Genomic DNA, 14,414 nt, shown 5'->3' with positions numbered 1-14,414 from the left:
CTGCTCTACGCACGGCAGCCATCATTCCTCAGCACAGCCCAGTTCACCCTCCAAAGCCAGCCCCACGCATCAGGCCTCTAGTGCGCCTGCCCAGTCCAGTACGTCCTGTTGCTGCTCCTCGCACTAGCCCTGTGGTGCGGGTTACTAGTCTGGCGCCTCCTAAGCCAGCCCCACGCATCAGGCCTTCAGTGCGCAATCCCCGTCCAGAGCTTCCGACGACAGTTCCCCGTCCAGAGCTTCCGACGACAGTTCCCCGTCCAGAGCTTCCGGCGACAGTTCCCCGTCCAGAGCTTCCGGCGACAGTTCCCCGTCCAGAGCTTCCGACGACAGTTCCCCGTCCAGAGCTTCCGGCGACAGTTCCCCGTCCAGAGCTTCCGGCGACAGTTCCCCGTCCAGAGCTTCCGGCGACAGTTCCCCGTCCAGAGCTTCCGGCGACAGTTCCCCGTCCAGAGCTTCCGGCGACAGTTCCCCGTCCAGAGCTTCCGGCGATGTCCTACAGTCCGGAGCCCTGCAGAGACGGCCCACAGTCCGGAGCCCTGCAGCGACGGCCCACAGTCCGGAGCCCTGCAGCGACGGCCCACAGTCCGGAGCCCTGCAGCGACGCACCACAGTCCGGAGCCCTGCAGCGACGCACCACAGTCCGGAGCCCTGCAGCGACGCACCACAGTCCGGAGCCCTGCAGCGACGCACCACAGTCCGGAGCCCTGCAGCGACGCACCACAGTCCGGAGCCCTGCAGCGACGCACCACAGTCCGGAGCCCTGCAGCGACGCACCACAGTCCGGAGCCCTGCAGCGACGCACCACAGTCCGGAGCCCTGCAGCGACGCACCACAGTCCGGAGCCCTGCAGCGACGCACCTCCGCCCGAGGTCTCCAGCGACGCACCTCAGCCCAGAGCATTCAGCAGTGGTCTACAGCCCTGAGCCTTCAGCGGGGGTGGGCAGGTTAGAATGGGGACTAAGGCCGGAGCCAGAGCCACCTCCGTAGTTGGAGGATTGGGGGGGGGGTGTAGCACGGGAGCCGTCGTTGACAGTGGCCACCCTCCCTTCCCTCTAAATTGGGGTTAATTTTTGTGGGGTTTTTGTTTTCAGGTTCATTTGGGGTCTGCACCTTTTGGGGGGGGGGGTACTGTCACATCCTGACCAGTAAAAGGGGTTATTTGTTATTGTAGTTTGGTCACGGCGTGGCAGGGGGTGTTTGTTTTGGGTGGTTCGGGTTTTTTGGTTTATGTTCTAAATTTTCTATTTCTATGTGTTTATCTAGTTTTTCTATGTTGGGGTTTTGGTAGGACCTCCAATTAGAGGCAGCTGGTTGTTGTTTCCTCTAATTGGAGGCCATATTTAGTTGGGGTTTGTTTCACTTGTGTTTTATGGGTGGTTGTTTCCTGTATAGTCTGTGCACCTTACGGGACTGTTTTCGTCTTTTGTTTAAATGTCTTCTCTTCAATAAAAATAAGAAGATGATCAATATACCCGCTGCATTTTGGTCCACTCCTTACGACGCCCGTGACAGTTGTTGTTTTTGTCGCACTGCTTTGCTTTATCTTGGCCAGGTCGCAGTTGTAAATGAGAACGTGTTCTCAACTGGCCTACCTGGTTAAATAAAGGTGAAATATTTAAATATATATATTATCAATATCCAGGTACCAGGTCCATCCCATCCTTTGGGGGCCATATTCCTTCTACTGTACAGGCAGGTCCTATACAGAACTGCTAAGAGCACCAGTCCCTGCCTTCTGTAAGTCCACGCCAGGTTTTAGGCTGGCCCATTGAAAGCCAGCTGCTGCAGAGAAGAGAACCGGCTCACGGTTTCTTCTCTTGTTTGTATGGGGAGTTCGACTGGCTCTAGCTCAGCGGTGTGTAGATAGAGCAGCGAAGAGATTGACTGGAGCACAAGCCCGACGCACAGACAGACCTGAGACCCCCGAACTGAAGTCTCATTCTAGAATGTTTCAGCATTGTTTTAGGCGACTTTCAGAATACATTCACATCATCGTAGAAGACGACTGCCTGCATTTTTTTTTTAGGATATGAGCTGATTTGCTTCTCATTCGCATCGTTTACTCTAGCCTAAAATTACAGCCGTGCAGTTTTTGAATTCATTGCGTCCCCTCGAAAGGAAAATGTGGATGCGTGAGAGAGGGATATGGAAGAAACCTATTGATTAGGCCCAATAGTTCCGAACATCACCTCGCTATGGAAGAGTTCGTCAGGTCCTTGGGGTCGCATGGACTTGGAGAGCGAGAGATACCTGCCACAAGAAACAACACGATCTGTCCCTCGTAAGGGGAGCATGCATCGGAACCACGGACGTCTTTGTGTTGCCCGCTGCGTATACCGAGTTTGAGGGTGGCCTATAGCCTGCTGAAGGGGTAACCACTCTCTCTGTGTTACTTCGGTGCCGAACTGCAATATTTGTCAATCACCATTTTGGACTATCAGCCCCCAAATGTAAGTATTCCAACATTGGTCTAACACGCCGTCCTGCCGCCTGGGCGCTAGTTAGGTTACTTGCGATGAGGGTGTCGGTTGTTTTTTTTTTAGGCTGAGTTGAGAAAATACACTTCATTCCTAACGAAAATGTCACTAACGGACATTTTACCGAATTTCACTCCATTTTAAGAACACTTACAGATTGGTCTATAGTTGTGATGTCAATGCCAAGCAATCTGTTAAAATTAGGTCTATCTGCTACTGCTTGGTATTCCAGCCTAAAGATTTTACAATCTGAAATGATTGCATTTTAACAGACATCAGTGGTTCTTACATTAAGCGACTCTGGGCCTTGGGATATTGGAAAAGTTGCATGAGGTTTATCCAGATGTGGACTTCTTCGGCGGCCATCGTTGCTCTGAATTCAGTGAATTTGGTTTATTCAAACTACTGTGCTTTTAAAAATCTAGTTAGCCTATAATGAATGGATGGATGGTTTGAGGGCTAGCCCTACTACCTGAAATTTATTATTATTATTATTATTATTATTATAGGTTTAATTCTGTTGGTCTCTGAATGAGGCGTTGTTGTCCTGGCTTTGGTAATTAGTCTAGATGTCACCTGTGTAGATAAGGTTTTGTGTTAGCACTGGAAAAGAGACAAGTAGCATAGTCATCTTGGATTAGGAAGAAAATAAAAATGTATGTGCAGTAAGGTGGTTTGGCAAATTCTTTGTCTAGGTAACACGCTGTCAGGTACAGAAGTGGAGCGATAGACTGTCAAATAAATGTAACATCTCCCATTACCCCATTACACACAGCCTAATCCCGAGGACACAACGACCTAAGTAGCTGCAAGTCAGTTGCTATCTTCGTCTTCCTCTCCATTCTGCGGCTGTAAAATGAGATCATTTCACAGAACATGTATAATTCACAGATATCTAAGCCAGCCATGTGTGATGGGACACACAACAAAAGCCCCAGATAGCATATGGTAGCAAAATGTGTAGAATTGCAGAAAATTAGCATTAAAACTGCAAAATTCTATCTCACCCTCATGGCAAACTGAACAAAAGCACGAGACAAGCTATAAAACTGCACATTTTTTTTCTCTGCCCCATGGCAAAAGAGTAGAATAGCAGGAAATAAGCTTTAAAACTGCAAAATTTGTCCTAGCCTCATGACAACATGTGTAGAATTGCATTAAATCAGTCCTCACACACTTACCGTGCACTAATTCCATAGATTAGCTCATCGTTTAGAGCTGGGCAGGTGATCTAATAAGAGAAGGGAGAATATAAAGTCCTCATTATCTTTCATGGAGGATTCCGTTTATGAATCATCATAAGTCAACATAAACGAGGCCAAATGCCAAAGCAAGCACCCTAACAAGCATATTGGGCTCTATGGGACGCAATAAGCAAATAGCATAGGATTCCAAGCGGAGCATACATCTGGCAAAGAGCTTGACCAGTCATTATAAGTTCATTAGTTTATTAGTGATTAGTCTAGCTCTAGCTAGCCTATATATCACAGAGGTGAGGCAGAATACCTTACCTGTAGACAGACACACCACTCGACTCACTACAGGAGGGTACGCTTGTGTGTTGGCCCATTCCATTTTCTACGCTGGTGATGTAGTCTATTTAACTAGGTCAAATCAGAATTGGAAATGCAGTTGAGAAAATGTAAGCATTTTTAACAAGGTTATTGGAGAAAATGGGCTACTGGTAGGGCCTATAGGCTCCCGAGTGGCGCAGCGGTCTAAGACTACAGACCCTGGTTTGATTCCAGGCTGTATTACACAACCAGTCCCATAGGGCGGCGCACAATTGGCCCAGCGTAGTCTGGGTTAGGGTTTGGCCGGGGTAGGCCATCATTGTAAATAAGAATATGTTCTTAACTGACTTGCCTAGTTAAATAAAGGTGTAAACATAATATTATTATTTTTACAAGTGATGGTAAAATCTAAATCCTAACTCATTTGTTTTAAATACCTGTCTAAGAACCGGAGGAGTAACTTTCATCCATTTCATGTCAGTGTTGGGATGGGCTTGGGGAATTCATTGGGACAAATGTTCTGTTGTCCCTCCCATGCCCACCCCCCTACTCCTCCACTCCCCTGCCCCAGATGCTCTCTCTGTGGGTTGGTCCATTTGTTGAAGCCCGGAGTCTCCAGGGGAAGTGCCATCTCACATCAGCTCGGGTGCAAATGGCTTCAATGTAGGCCTGTGCTAGTGTGATTTCTAGCATTTTTTTGTTGTTGTAACTGTCGATTTACATATCAAAGTGGCTGCATTTCAATGGAGAGAACTTGAGCTACCAGCCCCCATCCCCCAACCAGTTTTGTCCTGAGAGGGGAAGGGTGCTGCTGCACTATAGAATAGGAATGCTGTTGTTCATTGCAGACCACTGCAAATGTTTTTTTGACAGTTATTTAATGCAGCATCAATATTCTGTGCGTATGTGTTTGTGTGAAAGAGTGCTTATGTTGGATTGCAAATGCAGATTTAGTTGGGATTGACAGAGTTGGTAGGCTGCCATAATTCAAACCAAAATCCCCGAAGTAATACCCTTTACAGACAGACTTTACAGTATGTTTCCTGTAAAAAAAAAAAAAAAAAAAAAATGTTTTTTTTAGAGTCCAATTCATACAGTCCAATTTTAACACATTCTTGCCGGGATAAGTCGTTTCTATCTCCAGTGCACATGCTGGCACATTTTGGAGTGGGAGCAGACGTGGGTGGATGTCTATTTGAAAAAATCCATTGAATATACACCATCACAAAGAAATCCATTATTCATTTGTTTTGGACAGGTCGTAAGAAACATTGTAAGACTAATAAAATCCATTTTCAAAAGAATAGAAGGGCATATTTTGAGTTTAATTATGTTACTGGTCTGTGCAGCCTATATGCTACATGGTAGCGCCATGTACATGAAATCAAAAGTTATTTTGTTAATTAAACAGACGACACACTTTGGCTACCCCGATCACAGTCAACACACATATTTTATAGTAGGCTAAGAATATAATGAAAAAAATAAAAATACACTTGAAAAATATTTTGCACACATGGCAACGTGTGGAACTGATGTCATATAAAAAGTAATATTTTTAAACAGAGTCCAAGGCAAGCCTATGCTTTTTGAATACAGGTTTCATCTCTTTCCTACCCTCACTCCGCTTTGTTAGGGAGCAGGAATAGGATCTTACATTGAGGGTATGGTCATCATGATACCAATAGAAAATAATAGCAATCTGTATTTTCAAAAGCATGTGAGTCTCGTGTTCATATTTCACAACCTCCGCAGGCTATTTGAGTTGTCCTGAACGCGATCCAGCAAAAAATGAAGCCTACACTTGATTTAGGCTACGTTATTGCATGCTTAATGTTTCTGATCAGTGATGGATGAACACATGAATGATGAGCTGATCTACCTCCACTTATTTGCCCAGCCAGAGAATTAACCAAATGTACAAATGGAGATTCAGTGAAACAAAATCCCATTGATTGATTAAGACCCATCACAGGCTTTTGGTAGGGACTAGGCCTGGGCTACTAAGTGACTTGCAAGTGAAGAGTGAAATAATCCACTTGTTAAGCTACATAACATGCTGGCAATAATTGTTTTTTTTAAGAAAAGAGCCAAATAGACAAGATGATCATGAGCAGCATTCACCTCAACTTGGCTAACATTTCCATAGCCTAACTAATATCTTAACGGAGATTCAGTGAAAATAAAAATCTGACATGAATTGATTTATCACGACGAGTCTCCACGCTTGTCTAAAAGCAGCGTAGAGGCTTTGTCGCCGGCAATACCTTTTTCATATTTAAAGAAAAGTTGTCAAAAGGTTGTCTGGATGCTGAAGTTCATGGAAAAACGTCTTGGTTTGAAAGGTGTCTGAGTGGAGAAATGTGAGAACTGCTTGTTGTAGTCTCCACTTGGGGGTTCTGGTGGGAGCTTATTTTAATACGTAGACTTTTTTTTTTACATGTAATTTTTTTAAATTATAGGATCTAAGATTAAAATCTTTACAGCGCACTTTTTGTTTGCTATTGTCTCTCACATTAGAAGTATACAGTAGGCCTATACTTGGGATGACCACAAAACATGATCAAAACCAGCTCTTTTATAAAGATAACTCAAGAAGAAACTACACAATAGGCCTATATGCTTCAAGTAGAATCTTGTGTAATTATAGTATTGTAAAATAAAATTATAAGCAAAAAGATCAATGGATTAAGCAATGTTCTTGAATTTCTATTTGAGTTATTGGTTATTTACAAAATCAAAATAGATTTCTGGAGGCCTCTTCGAAAGCTTTGTGTGAAGCACTGTTTTGAGCAACCAATGGCCTCTTGTTTTTCTGTCATAAAGATGATGTTTATTTTCCATGCAATGCAGCTGTTGCTCTGCTGTGAAAGAATGCCTTGCTGAGTTTATTTAGATTTATTTCCTTTAATGTCTTGTCAAACATGGCCTAATAGGGATGTCGAACACAATGAAATCGTGAGGAATCAGATGGACACACAAACCATTCCTTCCTTACAAACGGATGACAATTTATGTCAAGAAAGAGGAAAAGCCTCTTCCCTTCCTCATTCTTTTCATTTTATTTCTATTTTTTCTGAAATGTACATCGCTCACATCCATTAGTTGAAGCCCAGGTTGCTGTAACGCAGGGGTCCGGCCTAAAGGACAGGTCAATGGTGATGGTCTCTGATGGTCTGTTGGCACCCGATTCCTTATATAGTGTACTGCTTTTGACCAGGGCTCTGGTCAGATGTAGTGCACTATATAGGGAGCCATTTGGGACAAAAGCCCCAGAGGCAGTGGATGTAAATGCCAGGGGTAGCGTTCTCCCAAGGGTTAGTGGCCCTGATCATCCTGCTTCTTGGTAATAAAGTGAACGCAGCTCTCCTCGGCCCGCCACGGCCCGCCACAACCTAGACGACACATAATGAAAAGAGATGCCTGCTTCCTGTGCTCACGCACAATCACATCAGAGAAAGAGTGAGAGAGGACACAGAGGGAGAGAGAGAAGCTCACCTGCCATCCTCAATCACAAGGGGCCGGTTTGACAGCTGTCTTTTTCTGTTTTCTGACACACTCACTGTCAAAAGTTAGGAACAAACAGATGGAGAAGGAGAGAATGGGAGGAAGAGAAGGAAAGAGGGATACGTAAGGAGGAAGAGGTGGGTGATGGGTTTGTTTGATTTGGTAGTTAATTGCAAATGTTCATCGTAGCTTTTTCATCATCTGTCTTCCTCCTTTTTTATAGCAACTGAGATAAATGGATGGAGACTGGAACAAATGACATTGTGTTAGGTTGTGTTAGCTGACCTGCTCGATTAATGTATGCCTTTGGTATTTCTGAGGGGTAAAAATCTCCCTCACCACCCTCTGTGCTTTAAATGACAGTTAACTTTCCCCCACTGCTTCTCAAATGGATGTTTAATGATCAACAGAGGCCCTGGAGCTGAGCTATAGAGCAGAGCAGCTCTAGATATGTTCTCACCAAACATCTCCCTCCCTACCTACCCTCCATAGCCCCTACAACACAGAACGCTTTTCCTTCTGTTAAGAAAGCAAACCCCCTCGGTGTTGTTAAAGCCCACATGGTCTGGAAGGGAGCGGAGGGGCTGCTAGTGTTTTGAGTGATGGATGATCTCTGGGTCTTTTGGGTCCGTGTTTAACTCTTTGGAGTGTGTAAAGCTGGCCCAGTGGGAGATGTGTCGCTGGGGTGTGATGGATGGCCGGGGGTCCTTAGGCTTCATCTATCAGGAGATTAGCAATGACCTGTGAGTTGTCTGGACCGCCCCCCGAGATGCTCTGTGATGCTCTACCACCACTGGACTGGAGGGCATTAGCGTAAGAGGACACTGCTCTGGGACTGTCTCAGGGGAGGAGACAGACTATGTGCTTTATTTGGTGGTCTTCAATACCTTCAGGAAGCGTGGAGCTTATAGCGCTCAGGTGCTATGCTTTTGTCTTGGTCGGGTGGGTCACGCTGAGGCAGATCTGAGGCTTGCTATGAATTTAGTATTTTGCCATCCATGATTTCTAGAAATGGCAAGTTTGGAATCCACACTTGGAGTCATGTTTCTCTTTCCTTTTTGGAAGATTGTTCATTTGAGTGGACTGGAAATGAATGTGTCTTCTCCAAGGACTACCGTACATCCTCTCAGGCTTTAACGAGTTTCATAACTGTAGATTAGTCTGTTTCAGTCTCTTTTTTTAAAATATGAAAATGTATGTCTAAATCAATCATTTCTCCCATCACATCAAGATTTGTTATTTTAATATTTGCATTGGCGAGTAAGACAAAGAATCTACTTATCTCAGATAGCCATTCACACTCTATCAATCAAACCAATGTTGTGCCATTGAATTAATCTCTGGGGCCTGTACTTGTGATAGACTGAATTCATCTGTAAAATCATTTCAGAGAAGGACTTGAGCAAATAGCTGTCGGACGAGAATATTTTAACAGGCGCCAGGGGCTTTCTGTTCAACGACACACCACCTTAATCCAAATTCAGCTAGAATGATATTTGGGGTTAGTTTGTTGAGAATTAAGTTTTTTTAATGGTATTTTAATTGTTGTGCTTTGCTCACACATTGCATAATAGTAGAAACCACATTTGTATTCTCTGTAGGTTGAGTGGAAGCTTATTTACTTTGTGTGTGCATTGTCTAAGTCCCAAACATAAATGTCACCTCCCACGATATTGCTGGCATTTGGCGTGATTCGTTTTTTCATCAGAAGACTGTTATTGACAATTTTCAAAGAGACTGTTTTCCACCCAAAAACAATGCTTTCAGAGAGACAGCATCCACCCCCCCCCCTTCAAAAAGAGAGAGAGAGGGATTTTAATTAGAGTCATAAGCAGCCTGTCTTCTCTCTGCTAAACACAACTACTATCAAACATGTTAAAGGAAACAAATAATTACTTTGTTGATAGCTAGAGTAATGAGAAGGGGGGAAAAAAGAAGGAAATGTTTTTGGGGCAATAGGCTGAATTTAAATATTGCATTTCATGTGATTGTAAACAGGCTTTGTGGAGTAGATAATATACTTGATGTATATCATATTTGGCTCATGGACTTGCTGCATATGATGTGCCATGTCTAACCCTAGCCTATAGGGCTGGCAATTGCCAGGGACCTCACAATAGCATATTGTCATGATACTTAGGTGCTGATACTTTATGTTTTGTGATTCTTACGATTCTGTATGTGTTGAGATTTGATACTGTGATTTTATTGCGATTCGATGTTCCAAACATATTGCTCAATATATGTCTGCTGCAGAGGGACAAGACAGAGCCATGAGAATGAGTTTTGATCAGTCATGGAAATAAAAGTGCTGAAAACAAATTCTCACCATTTAAAAAGAAGACTGAAGACAGGCAATGAAGGAAAAATTATGCGTGTACAGCCAACTAGAGCAAAATAATATTGTGATATTGTCAAAAGGATACGATATATTGTCAAAAATAATATCCTGATATGTAACTGTTTGTGTACATGAAGAAACATGAAAAGATGTCTTTGAAGTTTAGCATACCATTCAATGTGCCTACAGGAAACCTGAGCTGAATATAAAACTCAAACCCTTTCCAATGCTTGTAGATAGTGCTGTAGATTGAACAGGGCTTATTTTCAGTGTGCAGGTTTGTGTCCTGCGTTCCAGGACCTTTGTTAGGACATTTTAATTACAGCCGAGCTTGGGTGTAACTGATCTAGGCTTGGAGGGATTTCTCTGTCATTGAGAAAGGCCTATTTGTTAATACAGGCCAGTGAATGCTTCCACCTGCGCTTACATAGAGCCTATACTTCCACTGTTACATAGAGCCTATACTTCCACTGTTACATAGAGCCTATACTTCCACTGTTACATAGAGCCTGTACTTCCACTGTTACATAGAGCCTGTACTTCCACTGTTACATAGAGCCTGTACTTCCACGGTTACATAGAGCCTGTACTTCCACGGTTACATAGAGCCTGTACTTCCACGGTTACATAGAGCCTGTACTTCCACGGTTACATAGAGCCTGTACTTCCACGGTTACATAGAGCCTGTACTTCCACGGTTACATAGAGCCTATACATAGAGCCTGTACTTCCACGGTTACATAGAGCCTATACTTCCACGGTTACATAGAGCCTATACATAGAGCCTGTACTTCCACGGTTACATAGAGCCTGTACTTCCACGGTTACATAGAGCCTGTACTTCCACGGTTACATAGAGCCTGTACTTCCACGGTTACATAGAGCCTGTACTTCGACTGTTACATAGGGCCTGTACTTCGACTGTTACATAGGGCCTGTACTTCGACTGTTACATAGGGCCTGTACTTCGACTGTTACATAGGGCCTGTACTTCGACTGTTACATAGGGCCTGTACTTCGACTGTTACATAGGGCCTGTACTTCGACTGTTACATAGGGCCTGTACTTCGACTGTTACATAGGGCCTGTACTTCCACGGTTACATAGATCCTGTACTTCCACTCTTATGGTGCAAAATGAAAGAGACAGCAATGCAGTGGATTGATTGTTCATTCACTTACTGTGCCGTTTATTTAGTATAATTTATTTACACCTCTGAGGGGTAGCTAGCTTAGCCTGGTTAAACCAGACGCAATTCTGTGTAGCGTTCCATCTGTTTAAACCAGGCTATAGCTAGCTGACACAGTAGAGTACCTTCACTGTCTGTGCCTATATTAAGCAAGGCAGATTCTGTACTTGATGTGTAATGGTTAAATTGGCCTCAGAGGAGTAGTCTAGCTAGCTAAGCTAACACATCAGAAAACCTTTGGAAGGGAGACTACTTCTCCCACTTCAGTTGCCGCAGCAACGTCACATCTGTTGCGAACTCCCTCCCTCTGTCGCCACCTGCAGTGTCCTTCTCTTTCGTCCTCTTATGGAGCACTTCTTCACTGTTTCTGTGTTGTCACCCACCGTTTTAAATATTTTATCAGGCTGTTAGATAATGCTTCCAGATGACGGTGAATTATTGATGGCCTTGTACCTATGAGTAGGACAGGGCAGGCTTTTAACTCTCTGAGCTGCCTTTCTGCCGCTGCTGACCTGGCCAGGTCTCTTCAGAGGTAACTAAGGGACACTACACAAACACCCAAAGGAATGATGTAGGCCTGCTGGAGAAGGAGGAGGAGGAAAACCCTGAGGAGGTGCCCTGAGAATGAAAAGAGGGCAGGGCGTCTTCTGCTTCAGTACTGGTCTAGGGCTCTGCTTCAGTCTTCTACTCTAGTACTGGGCTAGGGCTAGGGCGCTGCTTCAGTATTCTACTCTAGTACTGGGCTAGGGCTCTGCTTCAGTCTTCTGCTCCAGTACTGGTCCAGGGCTCTGCTTCAGTCTTCTACTCTAGTACTGGGCTAGGGCTCTGCTTCAGTCTTCTACTCTAGTACTGGGCTAGGGCTCTGCTTCAGTCTTCTGCTCCAGTACTGGGCTAGGGCTCTGCTTCAGTCTTCTACTCCAGTACTGGGCTAGGGCTCTGCTTCAGTCTTCTACTCTAGTACTGGGCTAGGGCTCTGCTTCAGTCTTCTACTCTAGTACTGGGCTAGGGCTCTGCTTCAGTCTTCTACTCTAGTACTGGGCTAGGGCTCTGCTTCAGTCTTCTACTCCAGTACTGGGCTAGGGCTCTGCTTCAGTCTTCTACTCCAGTACTGGGCTAGGGCTCTGCTTCAGTCTTCTACTCCAGTACTGGGCTAGGGCTCTGCTTCAGTCTTCTACTCCAGTACTGGGCTAGGGCTCTGCTTCAGTCTTCTACTCCAGTACTGGGCTAGGGCTCTGCTTCAGTCTTCTACTCTAGTACTGGGCTAGGGCTCTGCTTCAGTCTTCTACTCTAGTACTGGGCTAGGGCTCTGCTTCAGTCTTCTACTCCAGTACTGGGCTAGGGCTCTGCTGCAGAATAAGGGAAATGCCGCTGTAGCTCTCTTGCCTTGTTTAAAGCATTGAGAAGAATGGCTGTTTTGTTTGACTCTTATTTCTTGGTTTTGTCAGTGGTCTGAATGGAGGACAGAAACAACTGCTTCTGTTTCTTTTTTTACATCTGTCAGAATATTTCAATGTTCAAAAGTGTGTGTGTGTGTGTGTGTGTGTGTGTGTGTGTGTTTGAACCTCAACCTACTGTTGAAAATATCCATAAGAATCAGGGCTGGTTTAAGTATGACCTAGCCCTCTTGTAGGAATCTCGGTGAAAGCGATAAGCAAATGATTAGCCAACAGACAACAGGGTAAACGGGTCAAACCCGTTTCTTTTCCCCCTAGGAAATGAAAATGTTTTATACAGAAGGGTTCAGGGTTGGCAATGAAATGCAGTAGTTGTAACTATCCCCTCCCCCAGTGAAACTGCTTGGTATTCAATAGATGGATTTGCAGGTTTTGCAGTAACATACTCCTTTTGTTTGCTTGCCATATTGTGTTTACCATACATTGTGCGTGTGTTGAACCAATTTGTGTGTGTCTGTGTGGATGTTCTCTGTCTATCCTTGTGTGTGGATGTTCTCTGTCTAGCGACCTCCTTCCTATTTGTAACTGTGCACATTTGCGCTCCTCTCTTACGTCACATTCTGCCTCACTGAGGGTGTAGATTGAGTGGTGGAGGCTCAGGTGTTCTGCTGCAGAGCATGGATGTCCACAGCAGCATGTCATATGGTTCACATTGGTAGTTGTGAAGTTCCTACCACATTACCTGCAGGGGAATCTAGCCGTTCCTGTCCTTCAGCCAAGATTCCCACCCTGTTTTAACGTTTTAACATTCAGGGAATGATCACAAACGTTTTATGGTGCTTATTTTTGACTTAATGTAAATATGAGTGCGAGTGAGGTTGCCAAGCCAACCACAATTTCCCTTGTAAATGGTTGAGTGTTTGAGTTTGAGTGAGCCGAGGGTGGGTAGGTGAGGGTCTGTGTCTGTGTGTGCGCCCGCATGCATGCGTTTGTGCATGTTCGTTAATGCCTGTGTGTGTGTGTGTGTGTGATGAACCAGTGTGGATAAAGAGCATGTCGTGGAGTGAGAGAACCAGAACAAGGCGTAGAGGAGGAGTGTCTTTCAGTGTGAAGATATGAAGGACTGACTGATTGAAAAGAGGAGCTCTGTGTGACATGTCAGAGGATGAGATGCTGTTCTCTAACTGACCCTCACTGTTTAACTCACTGTGTAAAGGTCAGCCTATTCATCTCACTGCCAAGCTCTGCGGTGTTACTGAGCTGGGAGGAGTGGGAGAGCGACTGTAGTATTGCTTAATGAAACTGACATTTTAAAAGCTTCTCCCCATTCTGATTATTTTGATTCTGAGTCCTCTTCGGAAAGAGAGGGGTGTATTGGTTCATTTGAACCTGATTCTTTTGCTTCTGAGTCCTCTTCGGAAAGAGAGGGGTGTATTGGTTCATTTGAACCTGATTCTTTTGATTCTGAGTCCTCTTCGGAAAGAGAGGGGTGTATTGGTTCATTTGAACCTGATTCTTTTGATTCTGATTTGTAATTTTTCTTCTTGAAATTCACAGATTACTCAGAATACATTTTGGTTCATTAAGCCCAGGTAACCTTTTCTAAATTGGTCTTGTTGAGACGCTATAGGCTAAAGATGGGGAATGTTTTGAACAGGAACGTTTCACTATAACATAAGACAATGTCATGTCCAAAGCGGTTGTGAACTTTCAAATTAGGCCACTATACTTCTGATGGGTAGAATTAACATAGTAGTGATGGTTGAAAGGATGAGGATAGTGTTGACTGACTTTTTACTTAACCCTTCCCACACTTGTTTCTGCTCATTCAATACAATTCATACTTCTCTCTGCCTTTCTTGCATCAATTTCTCACTCCTATTTCTGCCTATTCATTTCCATTCTTTCGCTTTCTGCTAACCTCAATGACAGACCTAGTTGTGTTCTCTTTTGTAGTCGATCTTCTGAAGGCTACCTCACTCCGTCCTCTCA

The 14,414-nt window shown here is 44.3% G+C and overlaps 1 protein-coding gene across 7 annotated transcripts in view; it reads left to right on the top strand.

The window, feature by feature from the left end:
- Positions 1–1,803: 1,803 nt before the first annotated feature.
- Positions 1,804–14,414, top strand: part of LOC106569141 (adhesion G protein-coupled receptor L2) — a 128,692-nt gene continuing 116,081 nt past the window's right edge. For 3 of the 7 annotated variants that reach the window (XR_014380337.1, XM_045694183.2, XM_082960907.1), the window contains exon 1: positions 1,806–2,450. The gene's annotated coding sequence lies outside the window, so the exon portion shown is untranslated. Of the gene's footprint in view, positions 2,451–14,414 lie in introns of all 7 variants that reach the window. The other 4 variants (XM_014140165.3, XM_014140159.3, XM_045694181.2 and 1 more) reach the window with 3 other exon arrangements.

Source organism: Salmo salar, chromosome 14 (genome assembly GCF_965601325.2).
Source record: "Salmo salar chromosome 14, fSalSal1, whole genome shotgun sequence".
Classification (NCBI taxonomy): domain Eukaryota; kingdom Metazoa; phylum Chordata; class Actinopteri; order Salmoniformes; family Salmonidae; genus Salmo; species Salmo salar.
This window is presented reverse-complemented; position numbering and strand designations above follow the sequence as displayed.